General features: G+C 38.4%; 1 protein-coding gene across 3 annotated transcripts in view; it reads left to right on the top strand.

Annotated features, from left to right (window-relative positions):
- Window positions 1–9,919: 9,919 nt before the first annotated feature.
- LOC126761344 (uncharacterized) overlaps window positions 9,920–13,323 on the top strand; it is a 64,840-nt gene continuing 61,436 nt past the window's right edge. For 2 of the 3 annotated variants that reach the window (XM_050477413.1, XM_050477411.1), the window contains exons 1-2: window positions 9,920–10,512; window positions 12,556–13,118. The gene's annotated coding sequence lies outside the window, so the exon portion shown is untranslated. The remainder of the gene's footprint in view (window positions 10,513–12,555; window positions 13,119–13,323) is intronic. The other variant, XM_050477412.1, reaches the window with a different exon arrangement.

Below are 13,323 nucleotides of genomic sequence, written 5' to 3'. Positions count from 1 at the left end.
AATAATTTCACATTTTGGGTCGGTCGATTGGCAACCAATATCGTGTGATATCTTACCGTTAGACCTTTAAAGTCTATGCGGATCCCGCTTCGATTCAGGCCTTGGAGCAAAACATGCGTGATGTTCGCCAGTTACCAGTCGAAGTGCTCAAACGAGTCTTGGAAAATTGAAATCAACGGATGGACCATCTGAGACATAGCCGCGACCAACATTTGAAAGAGATAATTTTCAAAACACAAATGCCAAAGAATGTTCTTTCGAATGATAATAAATACTCGCCATTAAATTTGAAGTGTCTGCGTTTTTTTCTTTAAAAAGGTAGGGAACCTCGAAATGGATCAGCCTTTAGTTGAATATTAAAGATTTATAAGGAAGACATTTTTTGACACCCCGCTTTTTCCAATAGGTCATCTAATAAGTTTATATTTTACCATAATTGTCTGTGCGTTATTCTACATTAATATGTTACACAGATGAGCAAATATTTTTCTGGAAGAGGGACCTGAAAAAGCCAACTTAATGACGCTATTGCTTACACTACAATTACTAAATTACATAGCTGGTTTTTAATGATTGCTTGACTTCACATCTAATACTTTGCAATACATATTAATTAAGAGGACGTCCAAAGCAAATGCTTCAAAACTATTCTCATATAGTCAAGCACGTATGTATGTATATACATATATACATATAAGTATAGATATATGTATAATTAGAAAGTTATTCATTAGGCTATCCAATCAATCAACAATTTTTCATGGCAAATTTCGTTCCCAACAGCCATGGACGCACACACATACATACCAACGTAAATACGCTCAAAGCAGCATATTCTCATTGCGAATAAGTGGTGGAGGCAAGATTCTGCGCCTCAAAAAGTTTCTTCACGGAGCCACATAGCACTCATGGGAATTCCAAAAGCACACATATGAGTGAGTGTGTGCGTGTGCTGTTAGTTCGGCGCAAGGTTGCTCAATAAATATCTTTATTAAAACGTACAGCTGTCTGGAGAATTAATGAGTCTCATTTACTTTCACACCTAAAAATCGTTGAGTAAAAGTATATATGAGTTTATATTCTCTGAGTATACTAATATTTATGTGTGTGAATTTTATTATAAAATATTTCAAACTGCAATAAATATTTTAACTTAAGAAAAAAATCTCAAGAAAAAAATCTCAAAATAAAGGCAATAAGCGATCAGCCATTTTTTTCAATTAAAAATTCGTTACACCCTAACTAACGAAGGGAATGTGGCAACATAAACCAAAAACAAAAAATATAAATATACAAATTGGTTATCGTAAGAAGATGCCTCTAAAAAAGAATAATAAAAAATGTTTAAGAAAAAAGTGGAAAATTAAAAATCCGAAATAAATTTGTACAAAGTGCTAAATTATACACGAACAAAGCGTTTGAACAGCAACGACGATACGAAAACAAAGTTATAAAAACTTCAGCGCTTAATAAGTTGAAAACAAGTATTTTTCTGATTACTAACGCATTATTGAATTCGCACAGCGGGCGGTGTAATTAATCAGCTGCTTGAGAAGCCTTAACACAGTGCGCCGGCCAAATGGACGAGGGCATGGCAAACCATGCCAGCAACAAATACACAAATACATGTTTTAAAATGAACTCATATGCATACACACGCACACACAGGCATGAGTGCGCTCTAATGTTGTAGCCTGCTCATGGCTTTGAATGAAGTTGCCACAAACCACAAGCGTGTTGCTACAAAAATCGAACATCAAAAATCACCGCCGCGACAGCAAACCACCGCACTAGATGTGCCGGCAGCTTGTTGCACACTTATGACCAGTCACTTTGTTAACCACATAGCCACAGAGCCACCATACGGACAGACATAGACACATGTTGCGCAGTGCGTTTTGAAGCTGCCTCAAAGTTCAGAGAAGTCAAAAAGCGCTTGCGCACAGCTGGTCAGTCAATGCCGACAGTGCTGTGTCTTGACCGCGTCATATGTTTCGAACAGCGCTCGTACCGCTAGCTGGGCTGTGCGGCTTCACGTCGTGACAGTAAGTTTTTACAGTAGTTTAAGCTAATGTTAGGCTTCTAATTACGTCCATATGTATTGTGTGAAAGTGTGTATGCAGTTGGGTTGCTTTGTGCTGTGGTGAGAAGTAGGCGGGCCACTATTTTCACAATAGACAAATGTTTGTTAATATCACTACAAAAGACTTCTGCTTTGATTTTTTTTATTTTTCAATTTTCAAAGTCTTCTAGCGCTACCTAATTAACATCGATCAATGCCAGAGGAATGCGTATGGCTGTGTGTGTAATACTTGTTTGCTTCATTTACTGATTACGTAAGCTGATATATACGTATGTGATATGTGCGTGGTAGATATGGGTGAGTATTTAGAATTTAATGTTTTAATAAAGTCATGAAGAATTAAAATCCCACTTTTTGGACTAAGTTTTCGGGTATAAATTCAAAATTATTTCTTCTTACCGGAACTGTAATAGACCTAGGGGACCCTCTGAGGAAAATCACCAGTCCGTTGAGACCCACTTAAGGCAAAAAAAGTTAATTGATCTCTTATTTACTACTTGACTCACTAATTCAAACTTACTTGATGTATTAGAAAGTTTCAAAAATAAGTGTAGAAGAAAATTTCGTACAATCTTTTATAAGAGTACGTCGATGATATTAATATTATTGGCCTCAACACCCCGCCCCGTTAGTTCTGCTTTCTTCAGACTGGATAAGGAAGCAAAGCAAATTGGTCTGGTAGTGAACAAGGGCAAGACGAAATATATCCTGTCATCAAACAAAAAGTCGTCGTCTAATTTGAAACCAGTATCAACACCAACAACAATATCAGCCTTGAAATTCAACGCAGAATTACTTTAGCGAAGAGATGCTACTTCGGACTGAGTAGGCAATTGAAAAGTAATCCTCTACCGACGAACAAAGACCAAACTATTCAAGCCCCTCATCGTTCCCGTCCTTCAATATGTTGTGGAGGCATGGACAATGACATCATCTGAAGAATCATCCTTAGGACTGTTCGAGAGAAATGTTTTGCTGACTGGCAACGGCGAGTACCGCAGTCGATGAACGATAAGGTGTACGAGATATACGGCGACATTGACATAGTTCACTGAATCAAGAAAACGCTGCTGCGCTGGCTAAGTCATGCTCCACCGATGGAAGAGAACACCACAGCTTTAAACTGTTCCGACTCAGTACCCGCCGGTGGAAACAGAGAAAGAGGAGAACATCCACTCCGTTGAAGAGATAAGAATATAACTCTCGAGTTGGTATTTATGACTCGACGTCGAGGAGTTAGCAAAAGCCAGTCAGTCAATTTAAATTCATTCAAAGTGATGGCTACATTTGGGAAATTATGGAATAATCTGCGATACTCTGAACAATTAATTCATTTACATTACATTTACATTATATTTCCTCTTTACTGCCGTAGGAACCTCTTACGAGGTTAAAGCCGAGCTAACAACAGTCATTTCTTCTTTTTACAATGTGGCGCCAATTGGAGATTTCAAACGAAGTCAAGTCTATTTTCACCTGGTCTTTCCAACGGAGAGTGAGATAAAACATAGTTTCATTACCAACGCTTTTACAACCTTTTAGAGCATTGCCGTTTGTATCTTTTCGGAATCGAACAAATTTAGGATGATAGGCGTATGAAATATTGGAGATACTATTAGAAAGAAATCATGGAATCTGAATTTTTTGAGCAATCACAACTCCTGCTATCCAATTTCGATACTTTTTGGACCAACTCGTGAGTCATCTACCCATAAAGGGTCTCCAGAAAGTCAATCCTAGTTTGGCAACAGTATAATTTCTTATATGAGGATGATACGAAAAATATTTGGCTCACAAAACTTTAAAATGTGAGAAAATTACAATTTATTTCTCAACATAGACCTCTTTTGGTTGGACACCCTTGACCCAGCGATGCATCAACTTCTTTAATTTGTCTTAAGAATACTTTTTCTGAAGTTCTGCAAAGTATGTGATCTTCTTGGATACGTACAACCTCACATATTTTATGCATCTTCATTCGAAGGTCTGCCAATACGATGTTGGGGACTTCTGTCATGATATCGTCCACGATAGTATTTTTTGGGTGCAAGTGGTGCTTCATCAAAAATGAACTTGCAACGCAGTTAAAATCACCTTTTTGACATGTGTAATCGAAATAAGAAATATATGCGCACAATATCTAAGAACACTTTTACTACGGGTTTTCCAATCCAAAGCTAGAAACAAAGTCCAAAGCGACATTGTTTCTTTTTCTATTTGATTAGATGGTAAATGTCATTTGTGACATTCGGGCCATCTGGCGGTGAGCTAAAAGATTTGTTTGAACCTCATCTCGAAGGGTCACAATGTCTGCTGATATCAGTGTGTTCAGTTTAATTTTCGGAACTCAGTTTTAGCCGAGTGTGAAATTATACAATCCAAACAAAGTTCAAGTATAGAAGCCCGAACTTCCAAACCTTAACATAAGGCGAAGTTCAATTAAGAACGTGTATGCCAAATATGAAGAAATTAAATGTTTGCGGCACGTTATGGCGGTATTTTCGCCATAAATTACATTATAACTTCATCTTTTTATTGTCTATTTGTGTATGCAACCAATATATTTAATTATTTATTCCACTGTTGCTCATAACTCCACTCGACTTTACGCTGCGGCCTGCCATCCATGCTTAGCATAGTTAAATCTCTAAACGGATATCGTAAAATACTTGCAACTTGTAAATTTACAAAGCCATCCAGAATAAATTCGAGCAATGTGCAGGACCTTCAACTATCCCAGTGGTTACCAGGAAGGGTGTATGTGGCATATGCAGCCAACTTGTACGGGTATGTGCGAAGAGCGCGCCGCCGCCAACAGTAGTCGAACGCTGCTACCGGCTACTGAGCTTCTGCGGCATACTGCAAATACTCGCACCACAGCAAACTCGAACTGTTCGAACTATTTTTCCATGCTCAGCGGCGGCAGCAATAGTTGGACAACAGCAGCAGGCTTTTGGTGGCACAACCAACGGCTGACTGTGGTTTGCACACACACACATGCATGCGAGTGTGTATGTAAGTGAAGCAACACTAGACAAGTGGAACTACGATGGCAACAACAACAGCAGGTGCAGCAAAATAAGCAAGGCAGCCGAAACAGCATCGCATAGGGTTACAAAAGAGCCAAAGAAATCTTGCAATCAAAAGAATTTCAATAACTTTAGTTGGGCGAGGAGCACGCCACGGCGACATACCCGCCTTGCGACAACGCCAATACCACGGCAGCGAGTGCCATCCGCCGCACATATTCTTATATGCATGCTTTTTTGTAGTGCTTGCAACGCTTGCCGCAGCTGTGCCACAACGTCGTAAAGGTAAAAATCTCAGCATTGCTGCCATGAACTCATAGCAAGAACCGTGTGCTACTACGTGGCAGGGTGTATTATTATTGTCGTTGCCGTTGTCGTTCGAATTGTTGTTGTTGTGCTTGCTGTTCTTATCGCAGAAAAAATTGTCACTTAATTGCAAAGCGAACGTGATCAAAGTATTTGCCAACATTGCAACATGAGCAATTGCCAATTGAACTTTTACTTTTACATGCAACAAATATTGGCTGCAGCCGCATCGGCAGCGGCGTCGGCGGTTCGTTTGCTTCCCGCCAATGCAACTAAAGCTGGAGTTAAATTGGTGGCTAGTTACTCTGTTTCGTTTTTATACAATTGGCTTTGTTGTTATTGTTGTTTTTTCTTCGAGTTTTATTTTCCTCCCTTTTGTTGGTTTTTGTTGCTGGCTGCTGTGTAAGGCACCGCTATTGTGGTTTTAATCAATTGGAATTTATGACTCGAACACCAGAACTATTGAGGGGAACGAAAATGGTATTGTATAAAAATACTTTACAGGGCTGTGTGTCGGTGTGTGTGTGCGCGCTCGGATTTGACTTCGGTTGCATCTACATATTTTATGTTGTTTACCAACCGTGAATATTGACTTTTGGGAATTACTTTAATTCGAAAATGCGCTTCTCGCTTTATTGCTTTTAATGATAAATAAATATTTTTCGATGGCGTTGGAGTGGATCGGGGAATTCGGAGATACACACCAACACACTTCTTTTGCACACGCGTCTGAGAAAGTAATAAGTTGTTTGATAACTTTAATCCCAGTGGGCTTATTTGGGATCTACAAGGGCAATCACATGTAAAATTATGAGATGTAATAGCTTCTTGTGCTTCATTGAGCACTTTTGTCTTGTTTCGAAGTCAAAAGTAGTTAGAATTTGGTATCCAGTTTCTAATTTGTCAAAGTTAACCGTAAAATTGAATGAAATTCGCTGTGGTGATATGTAAACCGCTGGTGTAGGTCCTAATTTTGGGACGGCTCTTTATATTGTACAGAGGAACAGCACGCGAGAAGGGTTTCTTTGGATATTTTGGATCTTTATAAACTTTAGATATTGCGTTATAAATCCATCACTTTCTAGTAAAAATAAAATAAATCGACTATTTTTCTATAAATTGGAGTTTTTATTTAGCATAGTTAGAGGCAAAAGTGTGCACGGTTTTGCTCGATAACTTGTTGTGATTTTGAAGCTAATTTCATTATGTCACTTTTATAGAGATCTTCGTACTTATTGAAAACCTTCGTTTATATTTTCAACATTCGTCCTTATTGGCAATAAATTGAAACATTCGGTTTTCACAAGCTATTTCTGAGTCGAATTGTCATTCGCGACAGACTGGACAGGTTGTAATCATTTGCTGCCAAGATCGAACTATAAGGCAAATAAATGTTAATCAACTTCCGGAACTTAGGGAGTCAATGTGGATATATGTGGCCTGGCGTTGTCCTTATAAAACGCAATTCCTCTTCTTCTGGTCTAACCTATCCGCTTCCGGGCGATTATAAAATTCAGACGATCCAAAAGGGTACGGCAAGTTAGGCCGTAGGGAGGTAGCGGTAGTAGAGTTTTTCACAGTAGAAGATTCGTTCCCAATCCCATCAAACACATATCAAAACTGACTGTCTATTCGGGCTTGGTCACCCTTTGTAAAAGTTCAGCCCTATTCGACCACGACCAATTCCGTTTGACGTTGATTAGATGGATTTTGTTGCGATGCAGCAGCGATTTGCAGATCCGATTTAAGAGTTGGCAGTACGAAAGCAGCTCATAGTAAATGATTCCTTGTCAATCTCGCCACAGCTAGAAACACCTTTCTGACCGTCAGTCTCGGCTTCGATACATAGACTCACTGCGATTCCAACACCACAAGTTCTCGCTTGACGTTCTTGCAACTGACCCTCTTTTCACCATCAGTAACCATCTGCTTCAGTAATGGATTGATTTTGTGGTAATTCAGTAGCGATTGAAAATTCGGTCAGTGAGGTTATTATTTTACGTTAATTTGTATGGCACCGAATCAACGGACTTCATTCTGAATCGAGCCTCATTTAATGATTCCAAACAGGCTCTTGAGGAATGTTTACTCGACGGTCTTCATTATTATTATTTTTTTGTCTGTTAAGACAGCTCAAGGGTGTTGTGATTTCGACCATCTCTAAGCTGATCTCATTTAGAATAAATGGAATGAAGAATGATAATCAGTATAACCTGAGATCAAAGCTCCTCTCAATGTGTGGCACGTTCGATTTTTTTAGTTTCGCTAGCGTCTCACCAGTGTGAATAGAAAACTTATATATTGAACATTGGCTCTAGTCTCATTTATAGCATCGCAGTTACTACATATTTCGTCTAAAAGCATAGCGCATCGGTTCGTATATAGCAAATTCTAAGTGTTGATTGTTCCAAATTCAGTATTTTTTTTTTTCAATTTTTCCATCAATCGGAGTTTTATTTTCAGGTTGGAAGTTATGACTGTTAAGAACTGTCTGTATTATTGAATAGTATATATGTACAAGGAACTAGAAGGTATCGATCTGCATTACTCCCTGTTAAGGTATATAAATGTAGTAAAATTCTAAAAAATATAGGCTTCGCAGATTAAAGACTCTGAAACACCCAAGATAGAAAGAAATCAATTGAGGTTTTACACTACGACCCATGGCCTATTGTGCCCTATCCTATATCAGATATGGTCACAAAGGTCCAGCACTCTCAATATTTCCTGGAGCTAGCTGGGCGCGATGAAGGTGATGTGAGCCCTGTCCACGTAGAAGGATCCCAGAGCTTTCATCCTGCTTCTACTAATTGCTGGACAGTCTTGAATCAGGTGTTACTGGAGTTTCCGGTTCCATGTCGCAAAAGCGGCAGCTGAAATACCAAAAAATATGTTAAAAATCGAATGCGAGTATTCTTCAAAAACATATGCTGACTCGAATTCTAGAATTTATAGACGACTTAGGAAGGAAATAATATGCTCAAAAACTTCGCTATGTGGTTCTTCAGTATAGCACTATAGTTCAGCATACATATATAAAGCCTTAGAAACATAACCTCAAGGGCACCATTCTATTTAACGAGCTGATGAGAACTCATGAATCTATTAAATTCTATATAATATTTTGACAATAACTTAAGCATAACATCAACTTAGCTCCTCACATACACTGAATCAAGTATATTTTCCCAATATTTAACCATAAAATTTCAAAATTATTTTGCTGAAAGTGGTTCTCCATAAATTTTGGTTCCAGATCTCAAAAAGAGAAACCTGAGTGAGTTTATTTGAATGGCATTAGAAAGCTTATCCCATGCAAATTAAGTTAATCTTATGCAGTGTTAATGTTTTGAACTCAAAATAATAGAAATTGACAAATTTCAATTGAAAACTGTATATTTATAGCTTTATGTTAAAAATCGAATGCATAAATAAAGGCTAAATAATGCAATAATGGCTTAATACTAACAGAGTTTGGTACAAAACTGTATATATCTCCAATAAATATTGATCAGATGCGCTGGATTAAGCCACATATGAAAAGACAAACTCATAAATATGTATGGAGATGCAAGCATACAGACATAGAGAAGTATGCGATCAAGCCTAGGCACCCACAATGAACCAATAAAAGTGGAAAAGTCATAAAAAAGCAAAGAAATGCGTTGCGCGATGGGGAAAAGGAGAGAGGAAAGTATTTATTACCTGTTATTTGTTTGTATAAACATATTTACATATGGAAACATACAAAGAAATCGACATACATAGGCACACACATGCATGGGGATATTAGTTGCATGAAACAAATACACAACAGGCTTATTAAATGAGAGGTGAGCGTGTATATGCCTCAATATGAGTATGTTTGCATGTGCGCTTTTGTGTGTATGCGTGTGTGTTTAGGCAGTTCCTGTTTAATAACATGTTTCATATTTGTGCTATTCCCTCGCACAACAACTCAATTTGTAAAATTGAAATTTCCAATTGGAGTGCATTAAAAATTAAAGAGCGCCGAGCGCAAGACTTATACACTCTTCCCATTGGAAAAACACTCGCTGATGCAATGAGTGAAAGAGCGTGAATTGTTAACATTGAGTGTTTCGCTTATTCCACGTGTTTCAACGTGCATTCGCATACAAGATTAGAGCGAGGAAAAATGAGTGAGTTTTTTTTCAACTCTCAGCACTAAACACTTCACTCGTTCGTCAGAACCCAAAATCGACAAGATACACCAGGTTTTGTTTGTATCTCACAGTTGCGTTTGAGACGAAATTGCCACTGAAACACACTACCACCAACAGCAACAACAACAACAGTAATAATAACAGCAGCAACAACACACTGCTGCGCTGTCGGAAAACAAGGTAGCGCCATCAACGGCCGACCTGTGTGCGCGCCTGTGTGTGTGTGATGATATTGAGTGAAATGCGCTTGTGGCCAAGCGGCTGGGCATTGCGGGCACAGTACATAGCTCACACAGCTCACTGCTCGGCTCAATGTGATAAGTGTCGCGCTGCGCCGGAAAATATTAGCTTCGTCGGACCTGTTTCCATTGAGTGCGATTCAGTGCTTGAGACCGGTTCAAATCGATTGAAGCAAAATTGCGGCGCTACGTTGGCGTGCGGATGCAAAGTACACGGAATCGTCAACTTAACGAACGAACGGTACGACCGTGTGTCAGAAAATTCAACTTAAATTAAATACATATACACGTACGAACGCAAAATTACAACTGCAAAGAAATTGTTTAAAGTTGTTTAAAGAAAAAATAGAAAAACAGCGCTTGCGAATCGAAAATGCAAACAAAGTGTTGTGGAGTGTAAGGCCAAGCCAAAGCAAGTGCGTGTGCCAAAGTGAAAAAATATAAAAAAAATTTAAAATTTAAAATCTAACAAATTTGCATAAAACCGTTAATTTTGATAAGCAGCAAAAGTACAAAAGTTTAAAAAATTAATCAATAAAGAAAAAGTGTAAAAAGACAAGTTTGTGTTCCAAAAGCTGCTTTATTTAGCAGCAGACTGCAATTAAAAAGCCAACAAAAACAGCGAAATTCAATTGCTGCTCATTGAAAATCATTTTAGTCATAAGCAAATGGTAATAATAAAATCATTTCGAAAATTTTCACATACAAATTTGTGCGCTGTGACCCCAAAAACAATATGTTGCAACATTAAAGCACTTTGTAGTGGCTACTTATCAGCTGAGAAAGCTACTGAAAATAATTACATGATGTTTTTTTTTAATTTTTTATTGACGCGCTGGCCTCTGAGCTCGACTTAATGAATTGTGCAAACGGCAGACAAATTTAATGACATAGTTTCGTTTTTGTTTTTGTCAATAGAAAGCCATGCAGCTATTGATAACATTAATATTTATGATAATGTGTAGCATACAACCTTATTAGCTTAAATGCCTGCTACACCCCTCACAAAGTCGTGCTTGTGCGTGTGTGTGTTTGTGCGCTACAATTCGAGTGCCGCTGCGGCAGCTGCTCTTCAAGTGTTGCTATTTCATGACATAATTGCTTTCAAAGGCTTGCTATTGCCTGCCTAATAGCAATATTATATTATTTAATTGTCGGAGCGCATACATCTGGCGCTTGAAGTGGCGTTGCGGCGCGCGCCAGCATGCACATTAACCGTTATTGAGCTCAAGTTGATAGCTGAGTTGAAAGCCTACTTAGTCTAATCGATTGAGGGCTGTCAATGCGTTCAGAGTCAATTAGGCAGCGATGGTTTTGAGAGCAACGAAAACAAAAACAAAAACAAAAAGAAATTAACAAGCGGCATATAAATTAAATAAATTGAACGCTTTAAAGTAATTAATATTTTTATAGCTCAAAAACTGTCTTTAAGTGAACTCTTTAAATTTTTCAAAAAAATAATTTCATTCAAAAATTGTTACATTTTCATCAGACCTCCACCAGAATATTCTTTAAGTTTTTATGCTGCTCACCATTTTTGCCTAATAGCGCTTGTGGCAAGCAACACCTACACACACACACACGCTGCTTATAGGCCTATATTGTTAATAGTTGAAAAACAAAAACAAAAATAACAAAAACAGTAAAGTTTCTAAATTCTCTTTGACATTGCTGACTTCATATTGTGCTTGCAGCAGCGATTTGCTGCATGTTGTTGCTGCTGTTGTTGTTCTTTTGCCAGTGTCAAGTGCACAACAAGAGCACATATGGTCACAGCAGCAGCAGCGACAGCGGGAACGGCATTTGTTAAGTTTTTTATTGCATTCATTGCTGCTGTTGTTGTTGTTGTTGTTGTTGTGGTCGTTGTCGCGGATGTTGCCGCGTCGGACGCGGTCATCAACTGCAAACAATTCGCGATTTGCTTCGTTGATTCAAAGTACGCGGCAGCAACAGAAACAACAACAGCAACAACTACAACATACAGTGCAGAAGAAAAAGTAGCATCAAACAACAATAACAAGAACAACGGCAGCAGTAGCTTGCAAGCAATAGCGAAAACAACAGCAACTGCATTTTTCTGCAACTTGTTCGGTTGCTTGCGACTTAGCTATTTATATATATGTATGTATGTATGTGGACATATACATGTATATATTTGTGTGTGTGTGTTTGTGCGCCAGCATGCATGTCCGCTTTTACGGCCTCTCATATGCACGCTCGTACTGGTGTGCTTACGCCCCGCTAATTTTCCAGCACAATAAAAACAAAAGCACAAACTTGCTGCAAGCTGCCCGGCAATCAACTGCTCACACACACACACATACACAGATGTTGTATGTTTGCTGCGGCAACCGGCTTTTGCAAGGCAGTAAAGCAAGGCGTAATGGCAATTTCAGTAGAAATAAACAGCAGCAACAACAACAACTGCCTAGAAATGTTTGCGCAGCAAATCTAAACCTGCTGCAAGTGTAGTAAAAATAACAACAACAACAATAATAAAAAAACTGCCACTACAAAATGTGTATTAATATTTAAGGCGCAGCAGAAAGAAAGCATTTTTACGCAAAAATAAATAAACTCCGCTTTACTGCAAATTGCAACATTTCCTCTTAAGGCTGGCTCAATAAAATTGGAGCAACCAGCAAAAGTCATAAATAAATAAATTTGCTTGTCTGTATGTGTGTGTATACTAAAACAACTTCCTTTTTTTGCAGCTTTGCCCAACAACAACAACAACCAACCTAATCGTACGTGCAACATATGCAAATACACATATCTGCCAATTCGTTTGTATGCACGTATGTATGTATGTGTGTGCAGCAACTAACACTCACGTATTAGCGAATTTGCATAGCAAATAATATTATTTTGTCGCTGCAACATTTCGCGCCGCTGCCGCGCCGTAAACAAGCAAACAACATTCGCGTGTGTTGCGAGTAAACATTTGTGCGCCCATTTGTGATTTGTGTGTGTGTGTGTTGTCAAAGTAACTGAAAGTGTCATCTTCAGCGTTTTTCGCGTGCGCGTACTTGTCGCGTGTGTTTGTGTGCGCGTGTGCGTTACAATTTGCGTAGAAAAGAAATTTATTTGCTTTTACCTGCCTCTTAAACGTGCAACATACTTACTCACACACTGGTTGTTTGTCTAACAAATCACAATTGAATTGGATTATTTACGTGCCACCTCTTACTAATTGGATTTGAAGCATTTTAAATGCTATTGCTGCTTAAAGTGAAGTGATTGCTGCCACTGTTGGTGTGTCACCGCTGTGTTGCAGGTGAGTTTTTTGCGCTGAGCGCACAGTAAATTGATTTTATGTGCTGAGTGGTATGAGTGGACTTGGCGAAGAGAAGACTTTTGGTTTGAACTAGATAGAATTGAAAGAAAATTGGGGCACGTTACATGGGTATACATATATATATATGATATACCATAAGTATGTATATGGTATACAGAGTTTTCGTAAATGCTTCTGGAACTAA

This window comes from Bactrocera neohumeralis, chromosome 6 (genome assembly GCF_024586455.1).
Source record: "Bactrocera neohumeralis isolate Rockhampton chromosome 6, APGP_CSIRO_Bneo_wtdbg2-racon-allhic-juicebox.fasta_v2, whole genome shotgun sequence".
NCBI lineage: Eukaryota > Metazoa > Arthropoda > Insecta > Diptera > Tephritidae > Bactrocera > Bactrocera neohumeralis.
The sequence above is the reverse complement of the archived record's forward strand: the minus strand, read 5'-3'. Positions and strand labels throughout refer to the sequence as shown.